Source organism: Pteropus vampyrus, unplaced genomic scaffold (assembly GCF_000151845.1).
Source record: "Pteropus vampyrus isolate Shadow unplaced genomic scaffold, Pvam_2.0 Scaffold34, whole genome shotgun sequence".
Classification (NCBI taxonomy): Eukaryota; Metazoa; Chordata; class Mammalia; order Chiroptera; family Pteropodidae; genus Pteropus; species Pteropus vampyrus.
Genome location: NW_011888815.1, coordinates 6,239,724 through 6,245,347, shown reverse-complemented (window position 1 = coordinate 6,245,347; position 5,624 = coordinate 6,239,724). Strand labels below are relative to the sequence as shown.

Genomic DNA, 5,624 nt, shown 5'->3' with positions numbered 1-5,624 from the left:
ACTGCCGTCACGTGTGTTGGGGTGTGTCGCGGGTGGGGGTGGGGGGTTCCTTCTCGTTTTTCACCTTTATTTCCATAAGGGAAACAAAACACACCACAAACCGGGCAGCTTGGATGACCTGTCAGCTGAGACGCAGAGTTTTACCCAGGCTTTCTGTGGGCAAGAGGACAGACAGAGGCAGCCTGCAACAGGGCGGTTCTCTAGGTGCGGACAGACCCTCAGAGCAGCTGCAAATGGCGGCGGGGGGAGCTTTACAGAAATAAATGAAAGTACCTTTCCATCTTAAGGAAGTTTAAAGACACCCAGAGAGTGAGATCTTAGGTTTTACCTTCCCGAAAGGCAGAGGCTGGGCACGGTTCTCTGCCTTTGTCCTCCTTTCTCTTGGGCCATCGTGGACCTGTGGTTTTATTGTCACCCGTTTTGGAAATGATGGGCAGGGTATATACATCAGTGAGTAAAATTTTTAAACGTATCTCTTTGGTCCAGCATCGAAGTAGACAAAGATGAAACGGGCGCTTAATAAACGCCTTTGGAGACTCGTGGTTTGCGTGGGGCTGCCAAGAAAAGACAAAAGTCTGCCTAGAGGTTACACACACTGAACCCAAGGTGATCTTTGGTCACCGTAGGAGCAGTGCTGGTGCCTTGATCTGCAGCGCTGGCACTCACAGCTGCTGAGGCTCTTCTGCCCCAAGGCCACCTCTGGGACCTGCCAGCAGTGGATGTGTCCCCTTGATCCAACTGGAAAACGGGGTGACACAGAACAACCTTGCCTTCCCTCTTCCTTCCACCCACCCCCCACCATTTTGCCAACATTGTCTTCCTTGGCACATAGCAGAGGCCTGACAGTTCTGAGGAGTCAGGGGTCTTGGGAGACCCCCCACCCCCATGAAGCCAGGGGAAGGCTGGTTTTCCTGTCCCCACACACCCACACAGTGCCAGATGTGGTTAGTCCTTGGGGAGTCGGTGACTGCAGAAGGAAGGTGAGATGTGTCACAGTCACAGTGGAGAACTTGGCAGAGCTGGCACCGGGGACAATGGGTTCCTTGAGTTGGGGGAAAGATCTAAGGAAGAATTGTGGAATCCCGGGCAAAGGATAAAACAGAATGCTTTAAATATTTGAGTCGCGTTGGGGCGGGGGAGAGGTGTTATGACAAGTCAGCCACCTGCAATCCTCGCTCCTGGTTTGGGAGGGCAGCTGTGATGGAAACCTTCAAGCGAAGAGTCAAGGTCAACATGCAGGCCTGAGTCATAGCCACACATGGATGAGTAGGTTCACACAGAGCAGCCTCACAGATAAGTGACACCCAGAAGCTGCGTATGAGTCCTTGGGGTTGACATTGGAAGGTCCAGTTATCATAGAGTGATGGCCACTTAGTTTTGATAGGGCTTTATTGTGATAGGCGTCCTTGGAGTTTAACTCTTTCGTTCACTTGATGTCGGAGTGAGGATTTTGACCTTGACTGGATGTAAGTGGACCGGTCCCTTCTCTCAACCTGTGCCTCTGGGCTCCTTCGGGGTGATCCTTGAGGAGTCAAGTCTGGTGTTTCAAAAGGACACATCTTCCTCACCTAGGACTGTCAGGCCACTTTTGGTCGAAAGTGACAGAAGCCCACTTCACACAGGCCTATGCAATTTATTGGGAGGAAGCTGGCCACCGGCTATTGGGGAACCGGAAATCAACGAAGGAGCCCCACGGCAAAGCCTGTTCGTTCTGCCTACAAAATATTTTGTTCAGACATATTTCAAATACACTTCTCGAAGCCAGTCCTCCCTCTCTAGTGCCCTGGCCTCGACCTTGTCACACGGCGCCTGGGCTGCTGCAGCACAGCCCTCCAAGTGTCCCCCACCTCATCCTTCCCCTTCCCTCCAACCAGCTGCCAGACTCATTTCCAGAACCACACAACACTGCGGCTCCCCGCGTGCACAAACCCGTGATGGCGCCCCACCGCCTGCAGAACAAGAGAATGTCAGCGTGGGACCCCGAGCTCGCTGCCTGGCTTCCCGCGCCCACTTCCGGTCTGGCCCCCAGGCTAACCTGTGCGCCTCTCACTTTGGGAAACGCCCTGTTCCCGCCCTACCCAGCTCACTCCCGTGCATCCTTTCTCAGGCCTCAGTCAGAGGGGGTCTCTTCTCGGGGGGTCCCAGGCCCCCCTGGCAGCTGCGCTTGCAGGATCACATGGCACCCCGGTGTCTCGGCTGCCTGGCCTCCTGCCTGGATGTTGAGATCCCGCAGAGCAGGGGCTTCTGCTGCCCGGAGCCCGTCGCCGGCGCCGTGGCTGGGCGTCTCCCGCCCCTCTGCTGGGCGCACGCAGAGCCAGGAGGCAGGGAAAATCCCAGCCATTTCCTATCCTGCAGCTCCCCACAGATCTCCTTTGTCTCAGGCTCTTCCTCTCCCTGAGAGCCGGCATCTGAGCTTGGGCCAGGGCACAGCGTGGGGCCCCGGGGGAGCCATCCTGCCTATTTCCGGCCCCCCGCTCTGGATTTGAGTCAGAAGATGGGCGTTTGGAGCCAGGCTTCGAACCTCTTCACAGCCCGGCGACCGTGGCCACAGCTTTCGCCTCCGCTCGGCCTGAGTTTCCTAATCTGAGAAACGAACCGATTTTTTTGTTCATTTAGCGCAAGTTGGTTCAAAGCAAAAGAGTGTCTCCCAGGCCGCCCCTCTGCCCGCGAGGGAGAATCTGCATCTCGCGTGAAGCCTCTGTTTCAGATGGCTTCTTATGAGATGAAGGCAAAAGCGGGACCTGCCTTCCTCCTGCCAAGTGGACATCGAAGTCTGCGTTCTCCACGTGGCTCCTACTGACACCTGACGGGCGAGGCTCTGCGCTTCCGCCGCTCACAGCAGAACTCCAGCCCCCGCTCGGCCTCCACTGGCACTACCCCGTGGTTTGCGGGGGGGGGGACGCCCCATTACTGCCAAGAGGGGTAGAAGTCGAACTTCTCCCTCTGTTTCTCCACTGACGACGCAGCGAAATTCTTTTCCTCTCTCAAAACTGCTGCCGTAAGCAAAGCCGCGTTAACCGTCGCACACGTGGCAGTGTCTTGGAGGGGACCGCAGATCGGGACTGGGGACTGGCTGATGGGAGCCTAGGAGCTGCATGAGGTGTCAGGCGGGTGGGGTTGGGTTCTCCCCGCCAGGTCGAGCTGGAGGTACACTTCCTTCCTCCCGGGGAGGATTTCATTTGGGAATTAGTCCCTCGGCTGGAAAGAGAGCGAGAGTGTGCATTTGGAAACCACTGTGAAAACGTCTTTTTTCTTCTGTAAGTGAATTTCTCTGCTGGAGGTTGAACCATAAAATGTCCCGGCCATATTTTCCAGGCTGTTTAGAAAAGGAGACATGAATGAGCCCGAGTATAACCGGCTTCCGAGAGAGCCTTTGTCATTGAAATATCTCAATAAGCAAACCATCTCGGTGCATTTAAAACAGTTTGATTTATAACAAAGCTAATGCACACAGAAGTCTTTAGACCAGCGGTCCCCAATCTTTCTGGCACCAGGGACCGGTGCTCCTATGAGAATCTCATGCCTGAGGATCTGAGGCGGAGCTGAGGCGGTGATGCTGGCGCAGGGGAGCGGCTGCAGATACAGATGACGCTTCGCTGGCTCGCCCGCCGCTCACCTCCTGCTGTTTGCGGCCCCGGGGGTGGGGGACCCCTGCTTTAGACACACATCAATTATGGAGGCGAGGGGCGCCTGCACCAAAACTCTCAGGGGAGAACATCTATGTGACAGACTCTCAGCACCGATGGATTTCAAAGGAGGGACAAGTCAGGAGGTCACCAGGGAAGGCAGCTGCCAAAATGTTCAGAACTCGGCTAGCAGTATTTGCTGAGCATCTCCCCTCCTGACCTCCTGTCCCCCATCCCCACCCCGCACATGGCTCTCACCTCTAGCACTGCCTCCCGTTCAGCTCGTGACACCTTCGGAAGCTCTGCTAACACACGCATATCGGAAAAGCGTTCTGCCCGTGGGGACCAATTTCTTTTTCCATCACCCGTGGCTTCACAGCATGAAATTAAAGGCGGTAGCAAGTAATTGCAGCGGGCGGCAGCTCCGGAGCTTGAGCTGCTGCCAGGGGACCTGGGCCGTGCGCGTCCTCCCCTCTGTCACCCCCTCCTCTTCCCGTTCTGGGGTCGACTGAAAGGTGGGACTTGCCTTTTTCACAGAAATGAGACGGACCTCACTCTGTGAGCACTTGGCCAGTTAGCTGAGGCTGAGCGAGGTGCCACTAAGGAGTCTGGCCTCTTCAGACCAAGGTCTCCAGAAGCACAGCTCCCTGAGCCTCCCATCCTCAGGAAGCTTCTGGAGCCAGGCCCCGCCCCCCCCCAGGCCTTGCCCCGAGCCCAGGGCTTGGAGAACAACATTGCCAGGCCCCTGTCCCCTCATGTTCCAGGTCTGTAAGTGCTCCCAGGAGCTGCCTCCGCCCTGCCATTACAGGTTCTTCTCTCAGCCTTGGGGTTTAAGAGGGGGAGGGCTCCTCATGGTGCCCATAGGGCCCTGGCCAGCATCACCGGTGACATTCCACAGTCACGTGGTCATATTTAGGGGTGCAGAAAAAATACGAGTAGAATTTGACAAAGCTTTGGAAACAGACGGTAAGAGAAATGGAGAAGTCAAGGGTGTCACCGTGGCTTTTGGCTCAAGCCGAGAAAGGATGGAGCAGCGGAGGTGTTGGAGAGAGCTTCTCAGGGTCGGAAACGGGAGGGCTGGCTCGGGGAGGAGGCAGCTGGATTTATGAGCCTGGAGTTCAGGGGAGAGGGCCAGCCTGGAGGTAGAAATGTGGGAGGTGTCAGCTGCTTTGGACATTCCTTCCCCTACTACTTCATACCTGGCAAAGGCCCTGCTCCCCCCGGTGAGCTGATGCTCGCTCCTCTGGGTCCCCTGCCCACCTGCCCCCTCTCTCTGCGGAGAAGCAAGCTGCTGGGCAGGGTGGGGACCTCTGCCCCTTCCAGCCGGGCTCTGAGCTGGCAAGTTCTCACCCTCCGATAAGATCCCCTGGCCCACTCGCACCGGCCAAGTGTCACAGCAGGAATGTGGTGGCAGCTGGGCCCGAGTCACAAGGCAGAAACACCCAGGACACGTATGTGAGGCTGGGGAGTGCCTCATGAAAGGGAGAAGCCCAAACAGGCCACGGGGTGTGGGGGTGGGGTGGGGGAGGGGTGGCTCAGAGGAAACCAGCGCTGGTGACTCAGCCCGCAGTTCCGTTGGATGCTCCGAGTGTGTTGCCATTGAAAACAAATTCCTCAAGCAGGTTTATCTCCTCGTGGAGGAGGAATAATCAGCAGTATGAAGTGGCAGAGGAGGGAGGCCATGTGCTTCGGCCCCAACCGAGTGGCCTGTGCCAAGGCCAGTGGGCAGAGCAGACAGAGTTCCAGGAGCACCTGCTCCCAGGATGGAGGCCCCCGTTGGCCCTGTGTAGGGGAGAGGCCCCCACACGACACAAGCCCAATCCGTCCCAACCTGAGGTTTCCGAGGGTCAGGGGCCACGAGGGAGGTAGAGGTCCTGCAGAGCTGGCCAGGGGCAGGAGGGGAGACACATTAGAAAAATGTAGGTGCAGGATTTCCGAGGCGCCTTGTGAAAATCTCCACGGCGACACTGAGCTGTCAGCGGGAAGCCTGCTGGGCTT

General features: G+C 57.0%; 1 long non-coding RNA gene across 1 annotated transcript; it reads right to left on the bottom strand.

Annotated features, from left to right (window-relative positions):
- Nucleotides 1-3,108: 3,108 nt before the first annotated feature.
- Nucleotides 3,109-4,357, bottom strand: LOC111738053. Its single transcript, XR_002779667.1, has 2 exons — nucleotides 3,885-4,357; nucleotides 3,109-3,316 (listed from the first exon to the last, which is right to left on the bottom strand). It is a non-coding gene; the product is annotated as an uncharacterized LOC111738053 (long non-coding RNA).
- Nucleotides 4,358-5,624: the final 1,267 nt, after the last annotated feature.